Source organism: Arvicola amphibius, chromosome 6, assembly GCF_903992535.2.
Source record: "Arvicola amphibius chromosome 6, mArvAmp1.2, whole genome shotgun sequence".
In the NCBI taxonomy this organism is placed as follows: domain Eukaryota; kingdom Metazoa; phylum Chordata; class Mammalia; order Rodentia; family Cricetidae; genus Arvicola; species Arvicola amphibius.
The window spans coordinates 63,336,196-63,356,737 of NC_052052.2; the positions used below are offsets into that span (position 1 = coordinate 63,336,196).

The 20,542-nt window shown below is 42.8% G+C and overlaps 1 protein-coding gene across 1 annotated transcript in view; it reads left to right on the forward strand.

Moving 5' to 3' along the window:
• Window positions 1-11,099: 11,099 nt before the first annotated feature.
• The window catches only part of Zdhhc21 (zinc finger DHHC-type palmitoyltransferase 21), a 49,418-nt gene continuing 39,975 nt past the window's right edge, over window positions 11,100-20,542 (forward strand). Inside the window, exons 1-2 of the mRNA XM_038334621.1 lie at window positions 11,100-11,234; window positions 16,482-16,628. The gene's annotated coding sequence lies outside the window, so the exon portion shown is untranslated. The remainder of the gene's footprint in view (window positions 11,235-16,481; window positions 16,629-20,542) is intronic.

Sequence of the window (20,542 nt, forward strand, 5' to 3'; positions counted from 1 at the left end):
TCTGGCTCCCTTGCTCAAGAAGACAGACGGTGCCTTTTTGAGGAGTTTGGGTTTTATTTCATAGGCAACTGTTTTGAACCCTGTGTCTCTACTATAATTCTAGTATACTTGAGCTTTTGAAATACGGAAACTGTTTTAAGACCTGGAGGTGAGAACCAGGGCCAGCACACTGGTCTATGTGTTTTAAGCGCCACAGGTGATTTTGCCAGACGACAGGAGACACAGAGTGACTGAAAATCTCTGACCATACCCAGCAAAGTCCTAGGCTCAAATCCAGCACTGGAAAACAAAACAACAACAACAAAAAAAACAACAACAGGCAAAATAACAAAACAAAGCATAAATGGCACCACATGAATTCTGAATGCTTGTTCAGGCTGTGAGAGTTAGCTGCTGGGCTGATCCGTCACCTCACTCGGGTGCCTGCGTTCTTCAACCTGGATGATCTACTGAGTTTTTCTCTACTGCTAAGGAGCTACACTGCTCCCTTCTGATTTACTCAGCTCCTTTGGTTGTTGCTGTTGCTGCGGCTGCTGCCAAGGGATTATTAACTCCGGACCTCACACATGTGAAGCAAGAGTGTTACTCAGTGCATTTTGGTTTGGTTTTGTCTGTCTTGTCCAAAGAAACTTGGGTCTTTAACTAAGTTGGTTTACTTCCTAGAAATATCACCTTTTAAAACAATCACTTTTGAAATTGCATTTACTCTTTTATTAGAGTTCAACTTTATGGTTCAATAGCCTCCAACTATTATGGGCTAAAACTTGCTTCAGATACTCAGTAGCAATGTCTACTTTTCAGAGTCTGATTCAGTGGATTTGAGGGATTCTCAGGAATCTGAATTTTTCCATAAATTACTTTAATATGCAAAATAGCTGAAAAAAATGAAAAGTGACAGGAATAGTTCCATGTTCTCCAAGCTTTGACATTCTGCCATATTTCCCTTGTCTCTCAACTTGTATGGATGTGTGTTTATATTTGATACATATTTGTATTTTGTTGGACAACGTGAAAAGCAAGTGTCAGGGTCTAGAGAGATGGCTCAGCAGGGCAGATCCCTTAGAGCTCTTCTAGATAACCACCCACACGCTGTCCTGCTTATCCTAACTACACATAACTCCAGTACCAGGGGATTGAATATCATCTTCTGGCTTTGGTGTGTGCACAGACATAAACATATGCATGCACGCACACACACACATGCACACACACACATGCACACACAGAGATACTTATGTGAGAATAAAAATAACTTTTTAAAATGTGAATTTTTCACTTTTACCATAGTGTACTTTCCAAGAATAATGGATATTGTCATATGCAATTAAGAAAGTGTCGCCATTCCTAAGAAAATGACTGTTTTGCAAGATATCATCCAGTTTTGCATCACAACAAGCACCTTCTGCATGTAGGGCTTCCTATCTAGCACGCTACCCTGGTGGAGCAGAAGAGACCTTTGTGGAGTAAACAAGACTTCCCAAGGCTGTCAAGTCTCATCTGTTCTGGGTAGACTTCAGGAGCAGACCAGACAAATGTCTCCCACTGTCAGAATGTGCATCCCACGGCACACACGACCTATGCCAAGCCTGGCTGCTCATCCAGCTCTCAGATGCGCCTCCGCTCACCTGCCTGAGCAGTAATAGGGGGAAAGGCTCTTCCTTGTGCTAGAAACACCAAAGAGGATCCGCCTGCCCTCATCTTTAAACCTGAGTGTACAGCCAGGCGTCTGTATCATTAACTCTACTTCCTGCTTTTAGGGAAGAGGCTTGCATAAGCGTAGCTACTGATCAACTGACCTCTGATGTGAGTAAAGAGTTAAAATTGCAGCCTGTGGAGCGCTTTGGTGCAGCTGTGAGGAGGAGGGGTCATGGGAGTCATAGTGTGGTATGTTTTCATGCTGAAACTGTCTTCACAGCTGCTGCTGCATATGCTATAATTTTAATACACTCTTAATAGTTACAGAGCACCTATACAAGCCTTCATAATGACAGCCTGGCTGTTCCTGAAGCAATTAATAAATGACTACAGATCCAGGAAAGAGTCTGAGGATTTGGACTTTTACAAGAAGGTTCCTGGACACAGGACTTTCTAAGCCCAAGGTCACACTCCACCATTTGCCTACGTGTCTCCTTACAGACACATGCCCCAGGCTTTTCCTAAGCAACATAAGTCAGAGAGATGAAGGAGAGAACAGGATGTTGCTTGTTAGAAATACACTAACTAGGAGTGAGTTTTTGTAGCTCTGTTATAGTGAACATTTCCACTTGCTGGAGAGGGCAGAGAAGAAGACTGTCAGAAACGCCGTGTATGCTGTATATTGTATGAATCTGTGAGCTTTGTGGATATCACTATCCAGAGCAGCACAGACAACTAATAAACCCAAGCTGCGTCTTCAGGGCAGCCAGCCGGTCTTTCGCTGTTGAGTCTACTTAATTTCTAGATGCCTGTTTACTGCAGGCTTTTCTCCCTCATAACTTTATCCTTCATGTCCTAGCAAATTTTCTCAGTCATATTTGCTGTTCCACACATGTCAATTAGTGTGCACATGCATGTGTGTGTGTGTGTGTGTGTGTGTGTGTGTGTGCATGTTCACTTGTGAGCTTATGTGTGTTTAACCAGCTAAGTCTGAGCCTTCCTTCTCTGGCACTTTGTAGAATGTCAAATAGGGAAATGTCAGTTACCTAAATTTTCCAGGTATTAGATGTGGATGCCATGAAGTCCAAAATGGTCTGTTGAATTCATATATTTGGAATATCTGTTAAAAAGTTATTTCTCCAGTGATTACAGCCTTAAGACACAACAGAAATTACTGTTTTTTTTTTTTATTATTTCTCTGGCACCTCAGTTTTCCTTAAAGGACTCAATGATTTATCCTGTAGTTGACAGACTCACACTGAGAAGTCTGAACTGTCTCCCCGACTGCCTACATGTGTGAACTGTCTCCTTAGCCACCTGCAGGTGTGAACTGTCGTCTCCTTAGCTGCCTACAGGTGTGAACTGTCTCCTTAGCCACCTGCAGGTGTGAACTGTCTCCTAGCTGCCTACAGGTGTGAACTGTCTCCTTAGCTGTCCAGTCTCTTCCCGGTGCTGGTCCTTTTTTCTGCCCCCTTTGAGAACACTGCACTTTTGTTCTGGTACCCTAACGGAGAAGTTAGAAACCATTAAAATCTAAGTACTCCGCTGTTTTTCTCTCTGCTTAAACATCTCCCACCCCATCGTCCCCCTGCCTCTTGTTTATTTGTCTTTTGATTCTGCAGACTGAGTGACTGATCCTTCTTCTGACTAAGCTAACCTTTCTGCTGGGTCTATTGATTCCATTGGTGTCTTTGCTCCCAATTCTAATTTTTCTTTTCCCACCCCAGGATTTTGTCCTAGAGATAAATCCAGGCTTCTTTCTTCTAAAACACAAATACGAAATACCTTTTTGGATTATCAGCTTTTTGCGGCAATAATCAATGCCTCCATTTCCAAATAGTCTACCTCCTCTTGAGTTATCTAGATTCTTGGTTCTCCAGGAAAATTCGCATCACCAAATCCAGTGGTCTTTCCTCAGCACCATGGTCAGCTTTTTTTTTTTTTTTTTTATGCTTTTCCCCTCTTCTGACCCCATTTCTTCTCTTGCTTCCGGAACGTCTAAAACCCTTCAGACTCAGACCCTTTTCAATTGTCACCATTCTGATTCTTTTTTTTTTTTTTTTTTTTTTTTTTTTTTTTTTTTTTTTTTTTTTTTTGGTTTTTCGAGACAGGGTTTCTCTGCGGCTTTGGAGCCTGTCCTGGAACTAGCTCTTGTAGACCAGGCTGGTCTCGAACTCACAGAGATCCGCCTGCCTCTGCCTCCCGAGTGCTGGGATTAAAGGCGTGTGCCACCACCGCCCAGCTCTGATTCTTTTTTTGAATGCCCCCATTTCCCCACAAGGCAAGGGTTCATAGACACTGATGTAACAGGCCAGATAAAGCCTGAACCCATGGTTTAAATTATAATTTTATTGATACAAAGCCTTCTTGCTCATTTACATTGTGTAAGTCACTTTTCAATGCAATGTTAGAGTTGAATGGTTGCAACAAAAGGCTCGAGATCCAAACCTAGCTCTATCTCTCTATAGAATGCTTTTCAGACCCCATCCTGTGGGCTCTAGTCACTTGACATTTTCCCGTTGGTGTGTGTGGTGGTGGGCAAGGACAGATATACAGCCGTTGGCCTTTTAGCTAAACCTTTTTGCAATAACACATTGGCAACTTATCTTCTTCTCTTCTCCCTGCTCCTCTTCTCCTAAGTCATTTACTCTTTATATTCCATCTACAGAAAAGGCAAAGGGTAAAATGTTCATAGCTACTTTTACCTTACTTCCCAGAAGCAAGACGTGACAAGTTTCTTTGCCTAACTTATCAATGGGGACACACATATTTAAAAAGGAAAAGAGGGTTAAAACAAACAGGACATTCATAAATTCAAGAGGTTATTGAGATTTTTGTTTTGTTTTGTGCATTAACTTAAGCTGTTATCAAATCAAATGGGTTTGCATCTTGGTGAGGATAAAACCCAAGTTAGAATTACCAAGAGATGAAACCTGGTGAGTTCATACATAATCATGTGGGAAAGGACTCTGAGTATGGGCACTTTCCTAAGCATGCTTAGTTTAAAGTCATAGTCAAGAAGGAAAGCTGGAAGACTATTTCTGGGCATGCTCAGCTCAGAAATATCAGGCACATGTTCAGAGGTCAAGATGGTGGGCAAGATTGTATGTAGACATGCTTAGTTGGCATCATAAAGATGGCAGACAGGAGGATGTTATCAGGTGCCTCTGGGCATGCTCCATTAAAAGGTTTAGAAGAAACAGGAAATGGATACTTTAAAGGTACTGGTAGCAAGTACCATTAAATTCTAGTCCTTTCTATCAAACACTAAAACTTTGTGTATAATGAGAAATTAAAAAATCCCCCCCCTCACCTTTTAAGGCGTTCCTACAAATCTTTTTCTCTGCCCCACCTTGTAAAACCTTTAAGCAAATGTTTCAACCCCTCCTTTCCAGCTGCACTTTCATTCACACCAAGGCCCTGCTGCATTCTGGGGCTTACCCTTTCGGCTTTATTTGATTTCCTTTGCAGAGAATCAAGAATTTGAGGCCAGCCTGGGCTACATGGCCAAAACATCTCCAGAAAGTCAAGGGCTGCAGATGTAGTTCCACAACAATGCTCTTGCTTAGCGTGCACAAAACCCTGAGTTCAGCCACCAGCACCCAGACAAGATGGTCTCCTCCTTGCTGTCTACTTTGGTCCCCATTTCTTCAGAGGATGAGGGAATAAGGTGACCGTCTCACAGTGTCAGCTCCTCCCACCTTGGAAGAAGAATCCCCGTGTAAACTGCTGAGTCTCATTACTGGGTCTGGCGGCTACTTCACTGGGCCATTGACACAGAAAGGAGACTATGTCCTGAGGAGTGTTGGCTTTGAGCTGTGACAAAGGAGAGCTTTCATCGTTAAATGGTCTGTTAGGACCTACTCAGCTGAAAGAGACTCATGGCTGCACACTGTCAGAGTTACTGCCCCCGCCCCCTGGGGAGGGGAGGCACTCCTGGGCCAGAGGGATGAGGGACTACAGGCTTGTAAGGTGGACTTTCATTGGGAAATCCATAGCTGAATCTGAAGGAGCACAGGTCACTTTGGGAGTGATTGGCACTTGGAGATGGGGTTAGAAGGAAGAAATTAATCAGGTATTGAGTGGTGACAGGAAGTAAAGATGACTGTGCAGTTGCATATCAGAATAACAGCTGCAGCCCAAGGCTTCCATGGTAACAAGTCAGTTCTCTCGGAGGGCTTCATTATCATATAGTTTAACTGCCCTCAGCAGCAATGGTGCTACAGTCTACTCTTCGCAGCTTGTTCTGTCTGTCTGTCTGTCTGTCTGTCTGTCCGTCCGTCTGTTCTTCCAGCCTAGAGACCGTCAGGATTCTTTTCTCTTTTCAGTTGATTTTCATTCTTTCCATCTCAAATAGATTTTAATTTGCTTGGTGTCCAGGGAATCTAAATTCATATGAACATCTACCAGAATATATTTCCCTTTGACATTTATTAAAATGTAACAATCTCAAGCTAATATTTATTTAATATAGTCAAAACACCCAGAGCAAGCAGCCACCAAAAACCAGGTTCAATTTAGAATATTGAAATCTTTCCAAACATACTGCCTCTCTGCATCTTAACGATGATGCCTTCAATAACAATCTTTTCCAGCTTAGAGCAGGTAATCGGCCTTGTCTAATGGCTCTTCTTTAGACATAACTTTGGTTTTGTGGCCCATCATTATTTGACTCTCCTCTCCTCTCCTCTCCTCTCCTCTCCTCTCCTCTCCTCTCCTCTCCTCTCCTCTCCTCTCCTCTCCTTTCTTTTCCTCTCCTCTCCTCTCCTCTCCTCTCCTCTCCTCTCCTCTCCTCTCCTCTCCTCTCCCCTCCCCTCCCCTGCCCTCCCCTCCCCTCTCCTCCCCTCCCCTCTCTTCCTCTCTCCTCCCCTCCTCTCCCTTCTTCCCTTCCTCTCCCATCCCCCCTCCCCTTCCCTCCTCTGTCTTTTTACCTACTATACTCTTGATCCATACCACAGGGTATGGATATGTTTTCCTGTCTTCATGTGTTCACCAAGCACACTTCCCTCCTCTGGAAATTGGAACCCTGCTTCAAATCCTTCATGTCCTGCTCTGTTTTGCGTCTCTGTGAGGCCACCCCTTAGGCACCCTGTTGAGATTACTAGCTTCTCAGCCACAGCAGCTCTTAGCGTGTGTCTGTCCAGTACTACTTTCACCTTGTCCTCTAATAACTCAGTGGCTTTTCAGAGTTCCCCTAGCTGTTTGAAATTTAAAAGTGGACTTTGCTTACTTTTAACATCCCAGGACACGGTTTTTAACCTGATGATCATAACTGACATAAATGTGGGAAGGTGGGGAACTGTGTAGGACTTTATACACAAATATATGAAATAAGTGTACACATTCATATGTATATGTGTGCGTGTGTACTTTTCTGAGGAGGGGATTTGCAACTTACATCATATGTTCAAAGAAAGGTACTACTCCAAAAAATGGTTAAGAGCAACTTTTAGATTACTAGTCTATTCTGGCATGGGCACTCTGCCACTCACACAGATGGGGGTGATAACTGGAGCAACCAAAAATCATGAATGTGCATCAAATGTGGGTGCTTAGGGCACGGTACCCAGCTGGGCAGGTGGAGAACGCCATCCACCCAAAGCTGCCAAGGGCTATTAGCCAGGGCTGATGAAACTCTGGACTGCACTGACTTTTGGAAATTGCAGTCAAATCCAGTCTTCCCTGGTATTGGCTCAGCAGCACAGCCGTTGGCAGAGCTTACCTACCCAAGTGCTCTGCCCGTGCCTTTGTCAGACACTACCTTGGCAGGGGCAGCACTGTTACTTGTCCCTGTCTGTGTTTTCTTTATTCCCAGATACAATTAGTTTGATTAGTAATCATGCTTCAACATCACAGATCCATGAAGTAGAGCAGAATTCTGGAGGGAAATATGGCGCATGACTCATTTCCATGCTTAAGTTGGGTAGAAAGGCTCTTGGGCTGGGGATGTGGGTCATTGGTCAAGTTCTCGTCTAGCAGTTTTGAGGTCCCAGCTTTGATCCCCACCATGACAGAAACAAAACATTGAGAAAACTAACAGCAGTAACAACCACAAACCTTTTCAGACAAGGACCTGGTAGTGATGCTATATTTCTTCTGTGCACCCACAGTGGTGATGCGAGTCTATCAATACTGTCAATGGTTAGCATGAATCATGGGACCAGATGATGCAACCTCACGAGGGAGGTGGTTCTTTGTTTATATCTTTTAATGTCCCGCGCTAAAGCAGTTCATGTAGGGGGAATATTTTTCTGGATACTGATATCCTTCCATGCTTTTCCTAGAGAACTTTCTGTGAAATTGGCTCGACTGAAAACAGGTATAAAAGAGCATGTGTACTCCCAATTTTCATGTGCACTTATATGTCTCAGCTAATTATTCTGGGCACTTGTTGAGATCATTTAACATAGATTCTTCCTCTTCACAGAGACAGCTGAAGAGACATCAAAACAACATACAATTCAGGTCACTGGGTTTGCGGAATTCATTCTAAGTGTATTCCTTCAAAGTTACTCCTTACCTTTATTAGTTTTGCCTATTCAAAGAAATCGTTACAAAAATCTCACTATCTCAAATGCATAGCCACAACCGAAGTTACTTATTCCAAAGGCAATTGCGACAAGCTTTCCAACACCACAGCTATGTGTAAAAGGGGAACTTGTTAACTTGAAACAGAATAAAACTTGCATCTAGTGAAATCAGTGCTTACAATTGGATTGCTTTAGGTTGCAATGGTCTAGCTGAACAATTCTAAGACTTTAGAGTGTGTTTTGAATCATCTGACTGGTTGTTAGAACACAGGTTTGTAGGTTTCTCCTCCAAAATTTGTAGTACTGTAGATTGGGGGTGTGACTGAAAAATATGATTTTCACAGGTTCCCAGCTGACACGGATGCTGCATATCTGGGGATCACATCATGACAAAACTAATCTGTGACTTAGAGGTTGTGAGTGTTTGCAATCAGAAAGAACACATTTTCAACTCCCTTGCAGCCCGCGATACTATGAGGGTGCAAACAAGATCCATACGTGCTTTATAAGTGCAATGAGACACAGAACACCGGGGTGGCAGGGTTCCATGCCACTCCCGCCCCTCCCCAATTTGGTTAGCATTAAGAGCAATCTGTCTGAAAGACAGAGACAGAGCCACTCTATTGTGAGAATGGCCTTGAGGTCTAGATAAAACACAACTTTGTCATTGGAGGATCTCCACAAAGGATCCTGAAACTACATTCAGAAAAAAACTTAAGGACTAATTAGAGCAAAGTGAATGTATTCAGTATCAATAAGGGACAATATGCACTTTAGATGTAAGTGCAAGTAGGCGTAGGATTAGGAGAGGAGAGGAGAGGAGAGGGGAGGGGAGGGGAGGGAAGGGAAGGAGAGGGGAGGAGAGGGGAGGGGAGGGGAGGAGAGGAGAGGAGAGGAGAGAAACACAAGCACAAGAGAGGGAGCCAGTTCGTCTTAAGGAAAGGACGATACTGCATGACTGTGTGTGTGTGTGTGTGTGTGGGAGGCAGTTATGCAAGGATTTTTTATGATATGTAGATATGTTTATATATGTATGTGTGTATACGTATACACACATATAATCCTGCAGGTTTCTAAGTTTACTTGTTCATAATGTGTAATTTATAAGGCTTAAAGATTAATCAAAGTTTGAAAGTTAAGAACAGTTTAAAAATAAAAGAAAGGGCACAATTTACTTATTTCTCTTTTTTTATTTTTATTTTTTTGGTTTTTCGAGACAGAGTTTCTCTGTGGCTTTGGATACTTATTTCTCTTATCTTAAAGAATGCTCTTGAGGCAGAGGCAGGTGGATATCTAAGTTAAAAGTCAGCCTGGTCTATAGAGTGAGTTCCAGGAAAGCCAGGGCCGCACAGAGAAACACTGTCTTTAAAAATAAAACCAACCAACCAACCAAACAAACAAAAAGAATGCCTTTTTCTGTAGATAAGATTGTAAGGTGATTTTCTGAGGCTTGTTGTTTAATGATTTAGAGCTGGTTGAGAGTGTGTGCTGATAGAGTTAAACTCAAGGCCACAGCCATTCTGGCCACAGAGACTTTTACGTTGTTTGAGATTTATTCAGGAAAATGAGCATTATCTCTGAAGGCAACCTTGGCTTTAGGTTGTGCTGAAGTTCCTTGACACTCAGTCAAGAGGAAGCCAAAACTAGACCTTAGAGTGAGATTCATTTTTTCCTTTTTCATGTCCCCTTGTTTTCTCTGTCTTCCTATCCTGCCTCAATCTAAGAGGAGAGAGAAGATGTTTTAGGGGAATGAGATGAAAGGGATTCTACGGGAAATGATGCAAGCTCGTTGAAGGCAAATTTAGAGTTAGTACAGTGGTCATCCCAGGACCTGAGGAATTGGTACCACCAGAAATAATTCGATATGGAAGGCTTCCAATACCATTTAAAAAGAAGTACAGTGCGGGGGTGGGAGTGGTGGTGGGGGTGGTGGTGGTGGTGGTGGTGGTGGCTTGTACTCGGAGGCAGAGGCAGGCAGATATCTGTGAGTTTGAGGCCAGCCTAATCTACAAGACCTAGTTCCAAGACAGCTAGAGCTGTTACATACAAAACCCTGTCTCGAAAAACCAAAAAAAAAAAAAAAAAAAAAAAAGAGGAAGTACAGACTTCCTACAACAGGCCTTTTCTCTCCCATCCACACTTCATCTCCTTCCGGGTCATGCTGGCATAACCACCTAGCTCCATACACTGTGGACAGTGTAAGCTTCCCACGGCAATGTTGTAGGAACTGGAGTGGGGGGCAAAAAGTTCTAGTCTCTGTATCCCAGGCATTTGTGAGGATAACAGCTCAGATTGGGAGATGGGTTATTTGAACTGTTGAGTCCAATATTCTTTCCTAAGTTTCACTAATTGGAAAGCTGGCATCTTAGAGAGGTCTCCTGAAATACATATGAAGATTATTTGAATGTAGATTTAGGTTGACAACAAGAATAGGAAGAAGCTTGGATGGCTGGGGTAACCCAACAGAGGGTCTAAAGGCCGTGAAGACTGAAAACGGGTGCTTTTCAATCTTTGGGGTGCACCGATAGGAATCACCTGCAGATCCTACTAAAATTCAGGTATAGAATGAGCAGGCCCATGAGCAGGCTCGAGACTACGCGTTGTAGATGTCAAAGGTTGCAAGCTGAATTTTGAAGCAAAGTCCCATGGAAAATCCCTAACTTGTCACTAGGGAGAGAGGTCTGTCCCCTGACAGAAGGAGGATGACAGCACTATTTAAAGCTAAGGGTGGGCCTATGCAGGGAGGGTGTGGGGACACGGGCGAGCTGCTCTGAGTAGGGTCGGGAAGCAGGGTAGGGAGGCACTGGTAGGCTTAGGTGAACGCTAACCAGGCGCAGCTCCGGGCTGCGGAGCGCTTTAAGGTCTTTCGGCCCTCGGCGGCTCCCATCGCAGCTCCGGGGCGCGAAGCGGAGACGGCGACGGCGGCCGTGCCTCCGCGCGAGCGCGCGGGCATGCCGACACCCACTCGGCCGGTCCCGGCGCCCCGGCTCCCGGAAGCGGAAGGGGAGCGCGGCCCGGCCTGGGCGGCGGAGGCACGGGGGCGAGTGGAGAGCTGCGGAGCGGGCGGCGGTGAGTGTGGGCCGGCGGGCGGTCCTACACTTGCGGCGGAGCATCCCTCCCGGAGGCCGCGGCCCCTCGTGGGCCGGGTGAATTGACCCGGGCGGGAGAGAAATCCGCCGAGTTCTCCCCGGGACTCCGGCTTCCTTGCACCTCCGGGGCCCGGGCTGTCGGTGTGACCGCGCGGTTCATTCATTTCGAGGTCGCTGGTGCGGAGCTGCAGAGGATCCCCTGGAGAAACCGTGCACCTCCACTGACCTTCTCTCTCCTCTCGCTCGGCCACACCGGTGGCTTTGAGAAAATGGCTTTCCGCATGGCAGCACTCTGCACTTGTTACCGTTCTCTGTAATCGCTACCTGGACTTAAACTGCAGTGAGCCTTTAAAATTTATGGTCTTTTTCGAGCTGTATTTGGGTCACATTTTAAGATCCCTTATGAGTCGGTGGAAGATGTTTGTATCTTCAGGGCGAAGATGACCTGCTCTATTACTTGAAAATACAGCAGTCTAGCAGTTCATAAAAGTATAGGAAGGGGGAAAAAAACAAGGTCATTGTGGGTGGGTCATAAATCATAGTATAAAATTACAACCCAAAGTAAGGGCAAATAAGAGTAATTAAGTGTAAGGTAAAAAGACTTGTCAAATGGGTCCTCCACCCACTGCTAATATGTGCTCCCCCCCCCCCCAAAAAATTCACTACCTACTTTGTGGTAAAAGATAATAATAGCCTTTTACCATTTGATGACTGCTTAGTGTGTGCCCTTCCTAGATGAAAGGGTTTGGTGCAGTATCTCATTAAGTTCTGCCAGTGCTCGAGATTCACAGATAAAGTTCAGAGGGGTCCTCTGTTTTACCCCAGCCGGGCCCTCTCTCAACAGGAAAGCTTTTGAAGAGGTGTGAAATCAGTTGGAAATAAAACAAATTTGGAGTTGAGGAAAGAAAAACCAGATTCTCTTTTGTTTCCTGTTCTATCCAGCTGTGGGGTCATGGGTAGGTCAGGGATCCAGTTTATTTTCACATCCATATATTTAGGTAGCCAGGGTAAACTTTTTCAAGAACCGTGTTTTTTTTTTTTTTTTTTTTTTTAAAGCTTTTCCATGTTTATTTGGCAAATGCCATGTTTTTAATTTGACACTTTTTGACATGGTGAGGGGACATTTAAAGCATTTATCTCATGGGAAAAAAATTAAATATGTTTGTAGTACCAGAGTTCCAGAATTCAGTTTGGATGTAAATCAGTAGAATTATACTAGTTATCTTCCAACTGTGGAGATTTCGGCTACTGCTTTAGGAGCTATAGCTGGGAGAAGCAAAATAGAACATGTTCAAGAGGAACTGATGTCTAAGCATGCTTTGTTTTATTAAGAAAATTTAAACCTAAGTACTTGCACATCAGTATAGCAGTTAAGATCCAGATCGTAACATTTTTACTTATTTGGCCAGTGCCTGTTTTCTCTAATTCATAGTGGGTGATAAAGAATCATAATAGGAAAGCACAAATCGTAGTAAAGAAACTAAGAACTCTGGGAATGTCCACATGGAGCCTATGGAAGCGTCTTCAGCATAGGATTTTACATTGCGCAGTACAACTTTATCAGACATGACTGGGAAAGCAAGGGACATAGACTTTCTTACGTTATTTAACAAAATATTAGGGCTTAGACTCAGCTTTTCAAATGGTGTAGAAATAAAAGATCATTCATTTACCGTCTAGTGGAACAGCCAGTGCACAAATGGCTCTTATTGAATTTGAAAATGTTTGATCTCTCTCCATATAGATGAGCGCATATATATGTATGAACCTGTATGTGTGTGTGTACATATATGTGCCTATGTCAGTCAGTGGCAGACTTCTTGCCTAGGATGAACAAGGCCCTGGGTTTGATCACTGGCACTGGGGGAAGAAAGAGGATGGAAAACAAAGTAGAAGGAAACATACCTCCTGTCTTGTCAGGATTGTGATTTGTTGGTTAAGAGTCCTCAGTAAGCTGTATCTTTTGTTTTGGTTTTGTTTTTTTGAAGCAGGGTTTCTCTGTGTAGCCCTGGCTGTTCTAGAACTTACTTTGTAGACCAGGCTGGTCTTGAACTCACAGACATCTATCTCCGTCTGTCTTTACTTGGATTAAAGGTGTGCACCACCACCACCTGGCTAAGACTTATCACTTTAATAGGTATATTTTTCATAGGCAGTTAGCCAAACTAAAATACCTTACTATAATGGTAGTTTATTTACTTGTTTCCTGGTTTACGTCTCCCTGGAGTAAGTTGTGACATTTTCTGGTTATGTCTTTTGCATAAGAAGCCTCCTTTTCTTTTGTAGTCATCTCAGGGTAGGTTAAGCTTCTTCTAGGATTTAAGAGACTGAATGTAGATATCTGTACATTGTGCATGTGTGTGCGCGAGACACACGCACACTCGAGAACGTGCACACACACCCTCACTCCAAAATTGATCAGATTAGGTACAAATTAGTAGTGCTTGATTGTGATCTCCAGTTTCTGGCTTTAGGCGTTTTATCTGTGGCTATAGAGTTACTAAGTTGTACAAAACTTGCAGGCTTTCATAGTTAGAAGCATTTAGTGTTAGTGTGTTTAACTTTGGTAAACTCTGCTGAGTGTGGGCAACCTAATCTAGCTCCCCCTTTTTTTTCTTCCAGAATATCTTGGCCCAGTGGCTACTTGTAGGGCAATAGTTGCTTGGTCAACACCCAGGAAGAACCTTACTTGGCCTCTTCCTTTCTGGCTTTTACTTTATCTGAACGTTTTTCCTGGTGCTATTTTTTGGAGGAAGGTTACTATTGAGCCTGTCCCTACCTTACATTAATGGTGCATTTGTGTTCTCGTACTCCCATGTTCCTCAGTGAAAGTTCCCACAGAACTTTTGTGTGGGCTGAAATAGTGTTTGATAGTCTTTAGTGGATACCATGCTATGTCTTCCAAGTTATTTGGTCAGGAGAGTCTAATGAAGCCCGTGACGCTAGCGCAGCACTGAAGTGTGTGACGCTAGCGTGGTGCTGAGGTCCAGTGTGATTGTTCCACTCCTGAGGCCAGGATACAGAACACCAAGTGCATGTGAAGAGCAACAGCTCATGTACAGTTTTGTTCCCATCCAGTGCGTTCTTAAACCACTGGAGGAGCAGCGCAATACGCTTGGGCACTCGAGTTCTTGGAGAACTGTGTCTCCAAATGCCTTGACTGCACTTGTCCACCAGCTTCTGAAGTCAAGTGCCGATTTTCATCCATGCCTCACTCCCTAGTTTGACATCTTTCTTTGTGCTTGAGATTTGGAGTAGGGGCTTTGTTTCAGATCAAACCCCTAGTTTTATTTTTCTGCTTGAAAATATATCAGATAGCACGTGGCACACCTCTTTCCTGCATACTTAGAATGCCGTCCAATGCCAGCGGCAAGACTACAGTAACCGAAGGGGTTTTCCTGACAGTTTATTTATGTTGGGTGAATGTGTATGTGATGCATGTATGTGGGCGCATGCTTGCCATGGCGCGTCTGCATAGCTAGAGGATGGTGTGCAGGAGCTGGGTCTCTCCTTCCACCGTGTGGGTCCCAGGGATTGAACTCAGGTCTTCAGGCTTGATGGTAGGTGCCTTTACCCACTGTGGGACCTTGCTGGCCCTGAAGGGTTTGCTATGACAAACAATTTTGGTATTAAATAAAGTAGAAAGTAGATGGGTGGCTAAATTTTAATACCACTTTTGATCATGGGCTACAGGGATACTTTTACCTAGCAATTGCTAAAGTTAGAAGTAATACCTATCTTTAATTCACTTTCCTTTAAAGTTACCTTTGGGCAGTGCTGCTTCCTTGCCAGGCAGCCTCTCACTGAAGTGTGACAGCAGCCCTCTAAGTTGGCGGTATTGTCCCTGTTTGCCATGTTACAGTGAAGCTTGGAAAGCGAAAGTAGACTGTGCCACAATTTTACCTCAGCTCCTTATTTTTAATGTCCATACAAGAAAGAGTTAGGTTTACTCTGTTGATAATACACTATCTGTGATATTTTAAAAATTGTATTAGCTCATTGGCTGATTCCTAGAGTAAGCTAGAGACTGGTATTTTGAATTAACTGCTATGATTAACTATTTTTTAGAGTAGAATAAAATCAAAATAGCTTTAGGGTGGCTTTAAAGATACACACCTGCAACTTTGGTTTTTATTGTGGTGTGTTAGAAAAATTATTTAATGACTTATATTGTTGTGGATGTAGAGTGTCAGTATATGAACAGTGTTAATGTTTTATGACATTTTATAGTTCTGAGGCAGTGGGTATTGTCATCTCTAACTTTTGGACTTAGGGGCTAGATACTACTTGTATTCCACAGAGAGTGATGTCTTTCTTGATTTTAAGTCAGTAAGTGCGTGGGGTTTGATTTGTGGATGATTATCCTGTGCTCTTTCCTAATCACGTGACTAACAACACCGTGAGGAAGCACTGTAGAGCTCCGGCCTTGCAGCACTATTGCCTTGGCCATCTTTCATAATGCACTGCATGTAATTCTCAGTGTCTTTTTTCCTGGAAAAATAATTCACTTAGCTACCATTGAGGGGTAGCAGCTCCCCAAGTTTATCATAAATACTTGGCTCCTGAGACCAAGGCAAAGAGAAGGAGACCATTTTGAACTTGCTTAAAGTTAGTGGGGGCTGTAAGATGGCCCAGTGCCTACAAGTACCTGCTGCTCTTCCAGAGGACCTGAGTTTCTTTAACACCATTGCTCTAGAAGATAGGCTATAATTAATAACTTGGTTGAATAAAGAAGTGAGTTGGTACATCCTATGTGGAGTTCATTATAATGTTATTGTTAGCTTTTGAACTGTAGAAATTCACTTTTGTGGGTGACTCCTGGTGGTCATACATTTGAGTGAAGCGTATATTCACGTTTATTCACTATTCACTCATTTCTTCTCTGATGAGTCATGCTTAGGCACTTTGGAGCTTCCCATTTTGGTCATCATTGCCCCGACTCTCACCCAGTGAGCTCAGACTGCATTGTGACTCTGCTTTGGGGCTCAGAAAGGTCAGTGTCCAAATGCAGGACACAGGAGTATTTGGCTTTGTGGAAACTGAGTGATCTCAAAAGAGAGCTTCCCGGAATGACGGCCATGGGTGCTCCTGGGGTGTGGAGTATGAAAGCACAGGTCAGGTGGCATCGTCTGATTTCTGATTTGAACACTAGTTATTGGCATTCTCTCAGAATGTCTACCTGCTTACTGTTTTTGTCTCTGAGAAATTATTGTTACACTGTTCATAGGTACTCACAGGGAACTGTTCTGGATGGGAGGCCCGTATGATGGGATAAGCACTATAAAGAAATAAATAAAAGGATGAATCAAGAAGACACTACTTCTAAATGCAAGTGCCAGAAAAATCACAGCTCCTCTTCGTGAACTTGCAAGTGGTAAGTGGCATTTGAGTTTATACGGGAATGTGCTTACGTCTGTGACGTAGTGTGGCCTTGGAATCTGGTGGTTAGCAGATCGTTCATTTGCTAATGAAGAATTAAAGGCAGTTTAGACTTATTTGACTTTTATTTTAAATTTTGATGGAATGTATCTTCTTAAATAGAACTTTTCTATTAAAAACCTTAGAAACATCTTTTAAAATTATGAGTCTTACATGGCTTTATGCAGATCTTCTGTGTCACAGTAAAAAAAAAAAAAAAAAAAAAAAAAAACTAATTTGAAGTGAGAAATCCCAAACATTTTTTGTTAGGTCATTAGTGTCTGTGCTTTAGGCTGTTTCTATTTTCCAGTTGGTTGAAAAGAATTTAGTAACATGCCCTCACTACTAAACTTAGAAGAAAGTTAAGTATGTACAGAAAACATAAAAGCCATCTTCCTCACTGCTCTGTCAGCCATGTGTTGTGTGTGATCTAAAGAGCGATCCGTGAATGGCCATGTGTGCAGTCGCGAGTGAGTGAGTGGGGCGAGCAGAAGGGTGTCAGGCAGCAAGCAGAGAGAAGCAGGGACGTGACAGCAGAGTCTCATGACATTCGGATTTCACTGTGTCCAATAATGACACCGAAGTAGCTGGAGAGAGTAAACATCGCTAATGCCAAGCCACAGGCTTGCCACATCAAGCAGAAACCCACTGGGGAAGTTGAGGCAGTCAGCCGTACTTCCCACGTGAGCTTTCTCTGCATAGATGGTCTGCCCACAGCTGAACGTTCCTTCTGAGGTAGGTATGTTTCCTGTGGTGGATCCTGGTCACCTTTGTCTGAGATGGCTCACTTTCCCCTGTTCTCAAGGACACAGTGTTTCACTTAGGCTGTTGTTCAGTCTTTCTTACTTGTCACAGACTTAGGCGGGCCAGCCCCTCCTTGATTTTGGAGGACATATGACAGCAACATGCTGGGGTCTGCAATGTAGCTCAGCTTCTGGAGCCAGCTTCCCAGGGACCTCAGTCAGCTTGTAAGAGTTGACCCTTAGTACACTGTGTCATGAGATGACCATAGCAGTTTGGTTACTGTTTCCTTAGACTCCCTCCATGTACTCTATGTAGAAATCACTTCTATTTTTTCTAAAAGCTATTGTACAAGTCACCCTATAACTTGGGTCCCCCAATTTTCACCCTGGAAAATTCAAACAGAAATGTGGAAATAAATTTTGAGGTGTAACAGCTGAATGCCATCCTTTGGGTTCTGTAACTGATGGTCTGAACTGGTCTCTCTGCCCACCCATTACTCAACTTTTTTGTTACTCTATTTCAGAGTAAGTTGCAGACCTCAGAAACCCCACCCTCATACTTCAGTATAGGTTATTTTTCATTGATTGAGTTCAGGCTTGGCTCTTAGCTTTGGCTTTGTAAAGTGGCATGCACATAACACAGAATGCCTTCATCTTAAATTTACTTTTCCCAAGTTTGATGAATGTTTGATAAAGCTGCAATAAGGTTTTAGATGGTACTATATATTTTTTTTATTACAGAAAGTGTTGTATCTCTGTATATCCTTGTCCTGTCTGCTTTCTACACTGTGAGTGTGCTCTGATAAGTATTATAAATAAAACTGCTGGGCTAAAGGCTTTCACATTTTGATGGGTGTGCCAAATTGCCCTCTCAAGAGGACTGTATTCACTTACATGCAGGTCAGCAATGTACGGGAATGCTTTTCCCTGAGCCCTCTCAACATGAGAAAGTACCTAGTCACTCCACATTTCCTCGTCAGTGATGACTCCGTCTGGTTTTGTCTGTTTGAGTTGCTTCCTCCTATGTCTGCTTTGTCTGCCTCTTAGCATTTGTACATTAAAATAGTCTTTCCAGGAGTGCCTTGTCTTTAATTTTGTCTTTTGTGTATTTTGAGCTCAGAAATTTAAATGTTTATGTTGTCTGTCTTTTTTTTTGGGGGGGGGGTCTTGGTTGTGAAGGCCATCCTTCCTCCAAGCATTTAAAATTCCTTGCTTTTTTTCTTCCAGAGTTGTGTTTTATTGATCTTTATAAGGAAACAGAGATCATTGTGAACTAAAGTGCCAGGGAAATACTTTTTGGTCCTGAGTTAAATTTAAACAGTAAACAGAGTTCTGGGGATACTTGAGACATGAACAGCAAATGATTACTGTTTCAATTACTTATGGAATAGTAATAAAACCAGTTTTAGCTGAAGTGCAGAGTCATAAACCAAGTTTGCAAATATATGTTTGACTTCATTTCTTGTTAGTTATTTTGGCTAATCCTTACTGTCCTCTAAAATTTTTATACTGAGATTACAATTTTCTGTCATATAGTCAATTCTTTTGTTATTTTTTTCCCTCAGTGACTCAAATCTTTTTTTCTGAGGTGGTGAACTGAAATGGCAAGAAAGGAAAGATTGTATCCCTTCAGTAGAACATTGTAAATATTTCCTCAGGGCAGTTTATTACAGTTGAATTATAATTTCTTTAAAAGTAGTTTGTGCTGTAGTAATTACGTCAGTATAAAGCCAGTCACTACACTAAAGTACAGTCACCAGATAGCAATCTCCAGTGTCGAGGAACCAGTTCGTCAGCTAGTCACTTCAAAGTTTGACTATGAGCTCACATTTAATATACAAATTAGCATGTGGGGCTCTCCAGCTAATGAAAGTATTTGGCAAATGCCGCCCATAAGCCTGAGCAGCGCTGTTGAGTTTGACTGTTGCTCTGCGTGTAATAGTTTCTGCTCAGCCGTCAGCCACACCTGGTAGCCGTCCACGCTGGCGTGATCCTGCCTCTCTGCCAGTCACAGGCTTGTGGCTCTCGGAAGCCCACTGTTCTCCCAGCCTACTGTAAGGACCATGTGTCGCTGAGTTTTACTGATCAGGTATTTGTTTCTAATGTTCAACGTGTGTTCCTTGTTTAATTTCTCTGATCTCGCTCTTCTTGGGGATGCTGTTGTAGAGTGTTTCCTTTTCATATATTTTCATTTGGGGAAACAGACCTATCTTCAATGACGTTGTCACTGTAGTAGTTTCTGTTGTGAGGAATTGATATTTTAATAATAACAACTTGTTACTTCAAAACTAAAGGAATTAAAAACAAAGTTCAAAAGAAGAATAGCTGATAGTTTTCTCTCTTGCTTAGTAGGTTTGTACGTGTTTCTGTTCTAATGCTAACAGGATTAGAAGTGATCACACGAGTGCTCTAGTAAGTGAAATTTGTTTTTAGTCCGGAGTAGAACCAAAGCATTGAGAGCCAAAAAGGCAAATGAAGTCCATACTATTGAGTATGTTGAGAGGCAGAGCCTTTTTTCTGTAGCTCTTGATAGTTAGCAAGGGTGTAAAAATACTAGTAGTAAATTTTGGGCCAACCTGGGCTACATAGCAAAACCCTTTTCCAACTTCCCATCCTCCCAAATTATTCTTTGGAATGTATCTTTTTAGCTATGTGGGTATTTGCATTTGTGTGCCTTTGGTTTTTAGTGTAATGATTCCTAGCAAATTACACAGTATGGTTTATTTTCTCTGGTTTTCTTTAATGACACCGAACTGCCTTGTAAATTTCAGACTAAATGGTAATGAAGTTCAGCTTTTACTTTGTAAATGACCTAGGTGCTATCCCTGTTTTATCTTTCTTATAAAATACTGATTTAGACTTTATCTGATATGAATTGTTGGGAATATTACATTTGAGTTCTTGCCATCCCTTTTAAATTAAAATATTTTTAAATTTATTTTTTTGGTTGTGCTGGGGATTTATGCTAGGCAAGGAGTCTACTGTTAATTAGCTTTTTCTTCTGTTGCTTCAGGAGTTGGAGTTTCTAAGGATGAGAGGAGATGTATTTTTAACTATGCCCTTTGATCTTTGTTTTGGTGGCCTTTGGCCATGCTGAGCACCCCAAGACCCGTCAGTGGGAGACCAG